This window comes from Hyla sarda, unplaced genomic scaffold (assembly GCF_029499605.1).
Source record: "Hyla sarda isolate aHylSar1 unplaced genomic scaffold, aHylSar1.hap1 scaffold_446, whole genome shotgun sequence".
Taxonomy (NCBI): Eukaryota; Metazoa; Chordata; class Amphibia; order Anura; family Hylidae; genus Hyla; species Hyla sarda.
In genome coordinates, this window is record NW_026610459.1 from 124,168 (window position 1) to 137,529 (window position 13,362).

At 45.8% G+C, this 13,362-nt stretch overlaps 6 non-coding genes across 6 annotated transcripts; all 6 read left to right on the forward strand.

The window, feature by feature from the left end:
- The first annotated feature begins 2 nt into the window (after window positions 1-2).
- Window positions 3-193, forward strand: LOC130334968 (U2 spliceosomal RNA). The gene has a single exon (XR_008876683.1). It is a non-coding gene; the product is annotated as a U2 spliceosomal RNA (small nuclear RNA).
- A 2,088-nt stretch (window positions 194-2,281) lies between these two features.
- Window positions 2,282-2,472, forward strand: LOC130335001 (U2 spliceosomal RNA). Its single transcript, XR_008876714.1, has one exon. It is a non-coding gene; the product is annotated as a U2 spliceosomal RNA (small nuclear RNA).
- Window positions 2,473-4,562: 2,090 nt separating this feature from the next.
- LOC130335002 (U2 spliceosomal RNA) lies at window positions 4,563-4,753 on the forward strand. Its single transcript, XR_008876715.1, has one exon. It is a non-coding gene; the product is annotated as a U2 spliceosomal RNA (small nuclear RNA).
- Window positions 4,754-6,847: 2,094 nt separating this feature from the next.
- LOC130335004 (U2 spliceosomal RNA) lies at window positions 6,848-7,038 on the forward strand. Its single transcript, XR_008876716.1, has one exon. It is a non-coding gene; the product is annotated as a U2 spliceosomal RNA (small nuclear RNA).
- A 2,104-nt stretch (window positions 7,039-9,142) lies between these two features.
- LOC130335006 (U2 spliceosomal RNA) lies at window positions 9,143-9,333 on the forward strand. The gene has a single exon (XR_008876718.1). It is a non-coding gene; the product is annotated as a U2 spliceosomal RNA (small nuclear RNA).
- A 2,089-nt stretch (window positions 9,334-11,422) lies between these two features.
- Window positions 11,423-11,613, forward strand: LOC130335007 (U2 spliceosomal RNA). The gene has a single exon (XR_008876719.1). It is a non-coding gene; the product is annotated as a U2 spliceosomal RNA (small nuclear RNA).
- The last annotated feature ends 1,749 nt before the right edge of the window (window positions 11,614-13,362 follow it).

Consider the following 13,362-nt stretch of genomic DNA (forward strand, 5'->3'; position numbering starts at 1 on the left):
TTATAGCTTCTCGGCCTTTTGGCTAAGATCAAGTGTAGTATCTGTTCTTATCAGTTTAATATCTGATACGTCCCCTATCTGGGGACCATATATTAAATGGATTTTTGAGAACGGGGGCCGATTTCGAAGCTTGCTTCCGTCGCCCTATGCATTGACCCGATATGGCAGTATCTTCGGGTACAGTGCACCACCCCCTTACAGGGTTAAAAAGAAAGATTCCTACTTTCATTGCTACCTGCTTGCTGGCTAGCCAGCTAGCCAGCCCTGTGGGCCTTGCTGCTGCTGCAGCCAAAAAACAAAAGGTGGTGCTGCTGCTGCTTCTGCTGCTTCTGCTTCTGCTTGTGTCTGGCCGCTGTTGGAGCGTCCAGGCACAGGACTTCTGCTGCTGCTGACTAAATGGCCTCCTTAATTGGATCATTTGAGTAGCCAGCACACCTGTGCAGGTAGGGCATGACATGATAGGCAGCTGCCTTGATAGCGGGTGGGTGCTGAATGTTCCTAATTGACAAAATAAGATTAATGCTTATGAAGAAATATAAAATCTCATCCCTTCCACAATATCGCGCCACACCCCTACCCCTTAATTCCCTGGTTGAACTTGATGGACATATGTCTTTTTTCGACCGTACTAACTATGTAACTATGTAACATAACATGGGGGGGGGGGGGGTCTCCTGGCTGTTCACACAGGTGTGTCATTGCTGTACATTGACCATGCATTGCTTCTGTGGTATTGCAAAGGCAAAGACAAATGCTTCCAGCCATCCATTGCACTAATGGATTGGTCATCAGCTGGCTGTCTATGTCCCGCATCAATATAGACCAAAGTACAGAGGGTTAGGCTATGCTATTGTGCACCTACCTGATGCATCAGAAGGTGCGAGGCCCTTGCTAAATTCTGTGCACAGACTTTGAGATCTATACTTTAGACTGTATCTAAACCTGCTCCAACATGGACTGACATTCTGGCCTACTTTCAGCCGATGCGACTTGTCTGTCGCTGAACAGTCGCTTTTTATGTATTCAGCACCTATGTATAATGTTGTAAAAATGCTCTAGAAGCTAAAGTCGCAGAAATGTCACACATATTTGGCCTGCAACTTTCTGTGCGACAAATTCAGACAGGAAAAATCAGTATAAATCCTTAGAAAATTATCCCCCAGTGTCTCCATCTGCTGGCGGTATTGAATAAGCATTGCTGCACTGATGGGGTATGCATTAGACGAAAAAAAAGAAGAAAAAGAAGAATAATACGCCCAGAAAAGAGGCGAAAAGGAGAAAAACGTAAAAAAAACGTGAAAAAAAAGTAAGAGGAAGAGAAGGGAAAAAAAGGTGGAAATGGGTTTAAAAGTGATTTCGGCGGAGAAATATATATATATATATATATATATATATATATATATATATACGCGCACACACACACATATATATAAACGTATTCTCCGTTGAGATATTGCAGCCGCTGCTGTGTCCAGGCCCAGGAGCCTTAGCACTGTGCTGTGATGTCACTCAATACCACTGACATCACTAGGTGTAAACAACATCTCTCCTTTGCTGTGTATGTGACTATGGAGCTGTTTGGTGATGTCGTCTATTATGGCCTTCATAGAAGCAACAGGAGATTGTTGCATCCATCTAGAACCCTCAGAACTACAGTGCTATGATGTCACTCACTTCCACAGGCCTTGCAGAGTGTAAACAACAACAACCCAGCTTTGTTGTGTATGTAACCATAGGGATTTGTGATGTCACCTAGAACCTTCACAGCAGCGACAGCTTTATGAGGAGCATCAGCACTGCTCTGCCTGAGCAGAACCATCACCGCCATAGGTTGTCAAATAACCCGGATTTAACCCACACAGGTAAGTCCAATGGGGTGCAGGCATGTCCTCTATGCTTACAGCTTCCCGTGGGTGTTGGTTTGATACCGTTTGGGGACAGCCAAGGAGGCATCTGCAGGCAACAAAGGTAGGTGTGTGCTTGTGTGTGTGTTTCCTATGCAGATCCTAAGCCCAGTGTCACATGCAAGTAGGAGGAGTAAGAAGGGTTCCTGGCAAATCCGGGTTATGGATTGCATTTAAAAAGGCCCCGTGGGAGTGCAATGGGCCCCTGTCTTGCTGCTTAGCAATAATGGTATGGGTTTAGGTTCTGCTGTGTGTACTGGTGGTTGACTGCCCCCCAGCCCAGAGTGTGCATGGAAAATTGTCTGGCAGCCTCCCTGACAGCAAGCAGTGATAGTGCCCATGAAGGGCACCTTGTTGGGCCCGCCCCTTTCACGGTTATCGCTTCTCGGCCTTTTGGCTAAGATCAAGTGTAGTATCTGTTCTTATCAGTTTAATATCTGATACGTCCCCTATCTGGGGACCATATATTAAATGGATTTTTGAGAACGGGGGCCGATTTCGAAGCTTGCTTCCGTCGCCCTATGCATTGACCCGATATGGCAGTATCTTCGGGTACAGTGCACCACCCCCTTACAGGGTTAAAAAGAAAGATTCCTACTTTCATTGCTACCTGCTTGCTGGCTAGCCAGCTAGCCAGCCCTGTGGGCCTTGCTGCTGCTGCAGCCAAAAAACAAAAGGTGGTGCTGCTGCTGCTTCTGCTGCTTCTGCTTCTGCTTGTGTCTGGCCGCTGTTGGAGCGTCCAGGCACAGGACTTCTGCTGCTGCTGACTAAATGGCCTCCTTAATTGGATCATTTGAGTAGCCAGCACACCTGTGCAGGTAGGGCATGACATGATAGGCAGCTGCCTTGATAGCGGGTGGGTGCTGAATGTTCCTAATTGACAAAATAAGATTAATGCTTATGAAGAAATATAAAATCTCATCCCTTCCCCAATATCGCGCCACACCCCTACCCCTTAATTCCCTGGTTGAACTTGATGGACATATGTCTTTTTTCGACCGTACTAACTATGTAACTATGTAACATAACATGGGGGGGGGGGGGGGGCTCCTGGCTGTTCACACAGGTGTGTCATTGCTGTACATTGACCATGCATTGCTTCTGTGGTATTGCAAAGGCAAAGACAAATGCTTCCAGCCATCCATTGCACTAATGGATTGGTCATCAGCTGGCTGTCTATGTCCCGCATCAATATAGACCAAAGTACAGAGGGTTAGGCTATGCTATTGTGCACCTACCTGATGCATCAGAAGGTGCGAGGCCCTAGCTAAATTCTGTGCACAGACTTTGAGATCTATACTTTAGACTGTATCTAAACCTGCTCCAACATGGACTGACATTCTGGCCTACTTTCAGCCGATGCGACTTGTCTGTCGCTGAACAGTCGCTTTTTATGTATTCAGCACCTATGTATAATGTTGTAAAAATGCTCTAGAAGCTAAAGTCGCAGAAATGTCACACATATTTGGCCTGCAACTTTCTGTGCGACAAATTCAGACAGGAAAAATCTGTATAAATCCTTAGAAAATTATCCCCCAGTGTCTCCATCTGCTGGCGGTATTGAATAAGCATTGCTGCACTGATGGGGTATGCATTAGACGAAAAAAAAGAAGAAAAAGAAGAATAATACGCCCAGAAAAGAGGCGAAAAGGAGAAAAACGTAAAAAAACGTGAAAAAAAAGTAAGAGGAAGAGAAGGGAAAAAAAGGTGGAAATGGGTTTAAAAGTGATTTCGGCGGAGAAATATATATATATATATATATATATATATATATATATATATATACGCGCACACACACACATATATATAAACGTATTCTCCGTTGAGATATTGCAGCCGCTGCTGTGTCCAGGCCCAGGAGCCTTAGCACTGTGCTGTGATGTCACTCAATACCACTGACATCACTAGGTGTAAACAACATCTCTCCTTTGCTGTGTATGTGACTATGGAGCTGTTTGGTGATGTCGTCTATTATGGCCTTCATAGAAGCAACAGGAGATTGTTGCATCCATCTAGAACCCTCAGAACTACAGTGCTATGATGTCACTCACTTCCACAGGCCTTGCAGAGTGTAAACAACAACAACCCAGCTTTGTTGTGTATGTAACCATAGGGATTTGTGATGTCACCTAGAACCTTCACAGCAGCGACAGCTTTATGAGGAGCATCAGCACTGCTCTGCCTGAGCAGAACCATCACCGCCATAGGTTGTCAAATAACCCGGATTTAACCCACACAGGTAAGTCCAATGGGGTGCAGGCATGTCCTCTATGCTTACAGCTTCCCGTGGGTGTTGGTTTGATACCGTTTGGGGACAGCCAAGGAGGCATCTGCAGGCAACAAAGGTAGGTGTGTGCTTGTGTGTGTGTTTCCTATGCAGATCCTAAGCCCAGTGTCACATGCAAGTAGGAGGAGTAAGAAGGGTTCCTGGCAAATCCGGGTTATGGATTGCATTTAAAAAGGCCCCGTGGGAGTGCAATGGGCCCCTGTCTTGCTGCTTAGCAATAATGGTATGGGTTTAGGTTCTGCTGTGTGTACTGGTGGTTGACTGCCCCCCAGCCCAGAGTGTGCATGGAAAATTGTCTGGCAGCCTCCCTGACAGCAAGCAGTGATAGTGCCCATGAAGGGCACCTTGTTGGGCCCGCCCCTTTCACGGTTATCGCTTCTCGGCCTTTTGGCTAAGATCAAGTGTAGTATCTGTTCTTATCAGTTTAATATCTGATACGTCCCCTATCTGGGGACCATATATTAAATGGATTTTTGAGAACGGGGGCCGATTTCGAAGCTTGCTTCCGTCGCCCTATGCATTGACCCGATATGGCAGTATCTTCGGGTACAGTGCACCACCCCCTTACAGGGTTAAAAAGAAAGATTCCTACTTTCATTGCTACCTGCTTGCTGGCTAGCCAGCTAGCCAGCCCTGTGGGCCTTGCTGCTGCTGCAGCCAAAAAACAAAAGGTGGTGCTGCTGCTGCTTCTGCTGCTTCTGCTTCTGCTTGTGTCTGGCCGCTGTTGGAGCGTCCAGGCACAGGACTTCTGCTGCTGCTGACTAAATGGCCTCCTTAATTGGATCATTTGAGTAGCCAGCACACCTGTGCAGGTAGGGCATGACATGATAGGCAGCTGCCTTGATAGCGGGTGGGTGCTGAATGTTCCTAATTGACAAAATAAGATTAATGCTTATGAAGAAATATAAAATCTCATCCCTTCCACAATATCGCGCCACACCCCTACCCCTGAATTCCCTGGTTGAACTTGATGGACATATGTCTTTTTTCGACCGTACTAACTATGTAACTATGTAACATAACATGGGGGGGGGGGGGGGTCTCCTGGCTGTTCACACAGGTGTGTCATTGCTGTACATTGACCATGCATTGCTTCTGTGGTATTGCAAAGGCAAAGACAAATGCTTCCAGCCATCCATTGCACTAATGGATTGGTCATCAGCTGGCTGTCTATGTCCCGCATCAATATAGACCAAAGTACAGAGGGTTAGGCTATGCTATTGTGCACCTACCTGATGCATCAGAAGGTGCGAGGCCCTTGCTAAATTCTGTGCACAGACTTTGAGATCTATACTTTAGACTGTATCTAAACCTGCTCCAACATGGACTGACATTCTGGCCTACTTTCAGCCGATGCGACTTGTCTGTCGCTGAACAGTCGCTTTTTATGTATTCAGCACCTATGTATAATGTTGTAAAAATGCTCTAGAAGCTAAAGTCGCAGAAATGTCACACATATTTGGCCTGCAACTTTCTGTGCGACAAATTCAGACAGGAAAAATCAGTATAAATCCTTAGAAAATTATCCCCCAGTGTCTCCATCTGCTGGCGGTATTGAATAAGCATTGCTGCACTGATGGGGTATGCATTAGACGAAAAAAAAGAAGAAAAAGAAGAATAATACGCCCAGAAAAGAGGCGAAAAGGAGAAAAACGTAAAAAAACGTGAAAAAAAAGTAAGAGGAAGAGAAGGGAAAAAAAGGTGGAAATGGGTTTAAAAGTGATTTCGGCGGAGAAATATATATATATATATATATATATATATATATATATATATATATATACGCGCACACACACACATATATATAAACGTATTCTCCGTTGAGATATTGCAGCCGCTGCTGTGTCCAGGCCCAGGAGCCTTAGCACTGTGCTGTGATGTCACTCAATACCACTGACATCACTAGGTGTAAACAACATCTCTCCTTTGCTGTGTATGTGACTATGGAGCTGTTTGGTGATGTCGTCTATTATGGCCTTCATAGAAGCAACAGGAGATTGTTGCATCCATCTAGAACCCTCAGAACTACAGTGCTATGATGTCACTCACTTCCACAGGCCTTGCAGAGTGTAAACAACAACAACCCAGCTTTGTTGTGTATGTAACCATAGGGATTTGTGATGTCACCTAGAACCTTCACAGCAGCGACAGCTTTATGAGGAGCATCAGCACTGCTCTGCCTGAGCAGAACCATCACCGCCATAGGTTGTCAAATAACCCGGATTTAACCCACACAGGTAAGTCCAATGGGGTGCAGGCATGTCCTCTATGCTTACAGCTTCCCGTGGGTGTTGGTTTGATACCGTTTGGGGACAGCCAAGGAGGCATCTGCAGGCAACAAAGGTAGGTGTGTGCTTGTGTGTGTGTTTCCTATGCAGATCCTAAGCCCAGTGTCACATGCAAGTAGGAGGAGTAAGAAGGGTTCCTGGCAAATCCGGGTTATGGATTGCATTTAAAAAGGCCCCGTGGGAGTGCAATGGGCCCCTGTCTTGCTGCTTAGCAATAATGGTATGGGTTTAGGTTCTGCTGTGTGTACTGGTGGTTGACTGCCCCCCAGCCCAGAGTGTGCATGGAAAATTGTCTGGCAGCCTCCCTGACAGCAAGCAGTGATAGTGCCCATGAAGGGCACCTTGTTGGGCCCGCCCCTTTCACGGTTATCGCTTCTCGGCCTTTTGGCTAAGATCAAGTGTAGTATCTGTTCTTATCAGTTTAATATCTGATACGTCCCCTATCTGGGGACCATATATTAAATGGATTTTTGAGAACGGGGGCCGATTTCGAAGCTTGCTTCCGTCGCCCTATGCATTGACCCGATATGGCAGTATCTTCGGGTACAGTGCACCACCCCCTTACAGGGTTAAAAAGAAAGATTCCTACTTTCATTGCTACCTGCTTGCTGGCTAGCCAGCTAGCCAGCCCTGTGGGCCTTGCTGCTGCTGCAGCCAAAAAACAAAAGGTGGTGCTGCTGCTGCTTCTGCTGCTTCTACTTCTGCTTGTGTCTGGCCGCTGTTGGAGCGTCCAGGCACAGGACTTCTGCTGCTGCTGACTAAATGGCCTCCTTAATTGGATCATTTGAGTAGCCAGCACACCTGTGCAGGTAGGGCATGACATGATAGGCAGCTGCCTTGATAGCGGGTGGGTGCTGAATGTTCCTAATTGACAAAATAAGATTAATGCTTATGAAGAAATATAAAATCTCATCCCTTCCCCAATATCGCGCCACACCCCTACCCCTTAATTCCCTGGTTGAACTTGATGGACATATGTCTTTTTTCGACCGTACTAACTATGTAACTATGTAACATAACATGGGGGGGGGGGGGGGGGGCTCCTGGCTGTTCACACAGGTGTGTCATTGCTGTACATTGACCATGCATTGCTTCTGTGGTATTGCAAAGGCAAAGACAAATGCTTCCAGCCATCCATTGCACTAATGGATTGGTCATCAGCTGGCTGTCTATGTCCCGCATCAATATAGACCAAAGTACAGAGGGTTAGGCTATGCTATTGTGCACCTACCTGATGCATCAGAAGGTGCGAGGCCCTAGCTAAATTCTGTGCACAGACTTTGAGATCTATACTTTAGACTGTATCTAAACCTGCTCCAACATGGACTGACATTCTGGCCTACTTTCAGCCGATGCGACTTGTCTGTCGCTGAACAGTCGCTTTTTATGTATTCAGCACCTATGTATAATGTTGTAAAAATGCTCTAGAAGCTAAAGTCGCAGAAATGTCACACATATTTGGCCTGCAACTTTCTGTGCGACAAATTCAGACAGGAAAAATCTGTATAAATCCTTAGAAAATTATCCCCCAGTGTCTCCATCTGCTGGCGGTATTGAATAAGCATTGCTGCACTGATGGGGTATGCATTAGACGAAAAAAAAGAAGAAAAAGAAGAATAATACGCCCAGAAAAGAGGCGAAAAGGAGAAAAACGTAAAAAAACGTGAAAAAAAAGTAAGAGGAAGAGAAGGGAAAAAAAGGTGGAAATGGGTTTAAAAGTGATTTCGGCGGAGAAATATATATATATATATATATATATATATATATATATATATATATATATATATATACGCGCACACACACACATATATATAAACGTATTCTCCGTTGAGATATTGCAGCCGCTGCTGTGTCCAGGCCCAGGAGCCTTAGCACTGTGCTGTGATGTCACTCAATACCACTGACATCACTAGGTGTAAACAACATCTCTCCTTTGCTGTGTATGTGACTATGGAGCTGTTTGGTGATGTCGTCTATTATGGCCTTCATAGAAGCAACAGGAGATTGTTGCATCCATCTAGAACCCTCAGAACTACAGTGCTATGATGTCACTCACTTCCACAGGCCTTGCAGAGTGTAAACAACAACAACCCAGCTTTGTTGTGTATGTAACCATAGGGATTTGTGATGTCACCTAGAACCTTCACAGCAGCGACAGCTTTATGAGGAGCATCAGCACTGCTCTGCCTGAGCAGAACCATCACCGCCATAGGTTGTCAAATAACCCGGATTTAACCCACACAGGTAAGTCCAATGGGGTGCAGGCATGTCCTCTATGCTTACAGCTTCCCGTGGGTGTTGGTTTGATACCGTTTGGGGACAGCCAAGGAGGCATCTGCAGGCAACAAAGGTAGGTGTGTGCTTGTGTGTGTGTTTCCTATGCAGATCCTAAGCCCAGTGTCACATGCAAGTAGGAGGAGTAAGAAGGGTTCCTGGCAAATCCGGGTTATGGATTGCATTTAAAAAGGCCCCGTGGGAGTGCAATGGGCCCCTGTCTTGCTGCTTAGCAATAATGGTATGGGTTTAGGTTCTGCTGTGTGTACTGGTGGTTGACTGCCCCCCAGCCCAGAGTGTGCATGGAAAATTGTCTGGCAGCCTCCCTGACAGCAAGCAGTGATAGTGCCCATGAAGGGCACCTTGTTGGGCCCGCCCCTTTCACGGTTATCGCTTCTCGGCCTTTTGGCTAAGATCAAGTGTAGTATCTGTTCTTATCAGTTTAATATCTGATACGTCCCCTATCTGGGGACCATATATTAAATGGATTTTTGAGAACGGGGGCCGATTTCGAAGCTTGCTTCCGTCGCCCTATGCATTGACCCGATATGGCAGTATCTTCGGGTACAGTGCACCACCCCCTTACAGGGTTAAAAAGAAAGATTCCTACTTTCATTGCTACCTGCTTGCTGGCTAGCCAGCTAGCCAGCCCTGTGGGCCTTGCTGCTGCTGCAGCCAAAAAACAAAAGGTGGTGCTGCTGCTGCTTCTGCTGCTTCTGCTTCTGCTTGTGTCTGGCCGCTGTTGGAGCGTCCAGGCACAGGACTTCTGCTGCTGCTGACTAAATGGCCTCCTTAATTGGATCATTTGAGTAGCCAGCACACCTGTGCAGGTAGGGCATGACATGATAGGCAGCTGCCTTGATAGCGGGTGGGTGCTGAATGTTCCTAATTGACAAAATAAGATTAATGCTTATGAAGAAATATAAAATCTCATCCCTTCCACAATATCGCGCCACACCCCTACCCCTTAATTCCCTGGTTGAACTTGATGGACATATGTCTTTTTTCGACCGTACTAACTATGTAACTATGTAACATAACATGGGGGGGGGGGGGGTCTCCTGGCTGTTCACACAGGTGTGTCATTGCTGTACATTGACCATGCATTGCTTCTGTGGTATTGCAAAGGCAAAGACAAATGCTTCCAGCCATCCATTGCACTAATGGATTGGTCATCAGCTGGCTGTCTATGTCCCGCATCAATATAGACCAAAGTACAGAGGGTTAGGCTATGCTATTGTGCACCTACCTGATGCATCAGAAGGTGCGAGGCCCTTGCTAAATTCTGTGCACAGACTTTGAGATCTATACTTTAGACTGTATCTAAACCTGCTCCAACATGGACTGACATTCTGGCCTACTTTCAGCCGATGCAACTTGTCTGTCGCTGAACAGTCGCTTTTTATGTATTCAGCACCTATGTATAATGTTGTAAAAATGCTCTAGAAGCTAAAGTCGCAGAAATGTCACACATATTTGGCCTGCAACTTTCTGTGCGACAAATTCAGACAGGAAAAATCAGTATAAATCCTTAGAAAATTATCCCCCAGTGTCTCCATCTGCTGGCGGTATTGAATAAGCATTGCTGCACTGATGGGGTATGCATTAGACGAAAAAAAAGAAGAAAAAGAAGAATAATACGCCCAGAAAAGAGGCGAAAAGGAGAAAAACGTAAAAAAACGTGAAAAAAAAGTAAGAGGAAGAGAAGGGAAAAAAAGGTGGAAATGGGTTTAAAAGTGATTTCGGCGGAGAAATATATATATATATATATATATATATATATATATATATATATACGCGCACACACACACATATATATAAACGTATTCTCCGTTGAGATATTGCAGCCGCTGCTGTGTCCAGGCCCAGGAGCCTTAGCACTGTGCTGTGATGTCACTCAATACCACTGACATCACTAGGTGTAAACAACATCTCTCCTTTGCTGTGTATGTGACTATGGAGCTGTTTGGTGATGTCGTCTATTATGGCCTTCATAGAAGCAACAGGAGATTGTTGCATCCATCTAGAACCCTCAGAACTACAGTGCTATGATGTCACTCACTTCCACAGGCCTTGCAGAGTGTAAACAACAACAACCCAGCTTTGTTGTGTATGTAACCATAGGGATTTGTGATGTCACCTAGAACCTTCACAGCAGCGACAGCTTTATGAGGAGCATCAGCACTGCTCTGCCTGAGCAGAACCATCACCGCCATAGGTTGTCAAATAACCCGGATTTAACCCACACAGGTAAGTCCAATGGGGTGCAGGCATGTCCTCTATGCTTACAGCTTCCCGTGGGTGTTGGTTTGATACCGTTTGGGGACAGCCAAGGAGGCATCTGCAGGCAACAAAGGTAGGTGTGTGCTTGTGTGTGTGTTTCCTATGCAGATCCTAAGCCCAGTGTCACATGCAAGTAGGAGGAGTAAGAAGGGTTCCTGGCAAATCCGGGTTATGGATTGCATTTAAAAAGGCCCCGTGGGAGTGCAATGGGCCCCTGTCTTGCTGCTTAGCAATAATGGTATGGGTTTAGGTTCTGCTGTGTGTACTGGTGGTTGACTGCCCCCCAGCCCAGAGTGTGCATGGAAAATTGTCTGGCAGCCTCCCTGACAGCAAGCAGTGATAGTGCCCATGAAGGGCACCTTGTTGGGCCCGCCCCTTTCACGGTTATCGCTTCTCGGCCTTTTGGCTAAGATCAAGTGTAGTATCTGTTCTTATCAGTTTAATATCTGATACGTCCCCTATCTGGGGACCATATATTAAATGGATTTTTGAGAACGGGGGCCGATTTCGAAGCTTGCTTCCGTCGCCCTATGCATTGACCCGATATGGCAGTATCTTCGGGTACAGTGCACCACCCCCTTACAGGGTTAAAAAGAAAGATTCCTACTTTCATTGCTACCTGCTTGCTGGCTAGCCAGCTAGCCAGTCCTGTGGGCCTTGCTGCTGCTGCAGCCAAAAAACAAAAGGTGGTGCTGCTGCTGCTTCTGCTGCTTCTGCTTCTGCTTGTGTCTGGCCGCTGTTGGAGCGTCCAGGCACAGGACTTCTGCTGCTGCTGACTAAATGGCCTCCTTAATTGGATCATTTGAGTAGCCAGCACACCTGTGCAGGTAGGGCATGACATGATAGGCAGCTGCCTTGATAGCGGGTGGGTGCTGAATGTTCCTAATTGACAAAATAAGATTAATGCTTATGAAGAAATATAAAATCTCATCCCTTCCCCAATATCGCGCCACACCCCTACCCCTTAATTCCCTGGTTGAACTTGATGGACATATGTCTTTTTTCGACCGTACTAACTATGTAACTATGTAACATAACATGGGGGGGGTCTCCTGGCTGTTCACACAGGTGTGTCATTGCTGTACATTGACCATGCATTGCTTCTGTGGTATTGCAAAGGCAAAGACAAATGCTTCCAGCCATCCATTGCACTAATGGATTGGTCATCAGCTGGCTGTCTATGTCCCGCATCAATATAGACCAAAGTACAGAGGGTTAGGCTATGCTATTGTGCACCTACCTGATGCATCAGAAGGTGCGAGGCCCTTGCTAAATTCTGTGCACAGACTTTGAGATCTATACTTTAGACTGTATCTAAACCTGCTCCAACATGGACTGACATTCTGGCCTACTTTCAGCCGATGCGACTTGTCTGTCGCTGAACAGTCGCTTTTTATGTATTCAGCACCTATGTATAATGTTGTAAAAATGCTCTAGAAGCTAAAGTCGCAGAAATGTCACACATATTTGGCCTGCAACTTTCTGTGCGACAAATTCAGACAGGAAAAATCAGTATAAATCCTTAGAAAATTATCCCCCAGTGTCTCCATCTGCTGGCGGTATTGAATAAGCATTGCTGCACTGATGGGGTATGCATTAGACGAAAAAAAAGAAGAAAAAGAAGAATAATACGCCCAGAAAAGAGGCGAAAAGGAGAAAAACGTAAAAAAACGTGAAAAAAAAGTAAGAGGAAGAGAAGGGAAAAAAAGGTGGAAATGGGTTTAAAAGTGATTTCGGCGGAGAAATATATATATATATATATATATATATATATATATATATATACGCGCACACACACACATATATATAAACGTATTCTCCGTTGAGATATTGCAGCCGCTGCTGTGTCCAGGCCCAGGAGCCTTAGCACTGTGCTGTGATGTCACTCAATACCACTGACATCACTAGGTGTAAACAACATCTCTCCTTTGCTGTGTATGTGACTATGGAGCTGTTTGGTGATGTCGTCTATTATGGCCTTCATAGAAGCAACAGGAGATTGTTGCATCCATCTAGAACCCTCAGAACTACAGTGCTATGATGTCACTCACTTCCACAGGCCTTGCAGAGTGTAAACAACAACAACCCAGCTTTGTTGTGTATGTAACCATAGGGATTTGTGATGTCACCTAGAACCTTCACAGCAGCGACAGCTTTATGAGGAGCATCAGCACTGCTCTGCCTGAGCAGAACCATCACCGCCATAGGTTGTCAAATAACCCGGATTTAACCCACACAGGTAAGTCCAATGGGGTGCAGGCATGTCCTCTATGCTTACAGCTTCCCGTGGGTGTTGGTTTGATACCGTTTGGGGACAGCCAAGGAG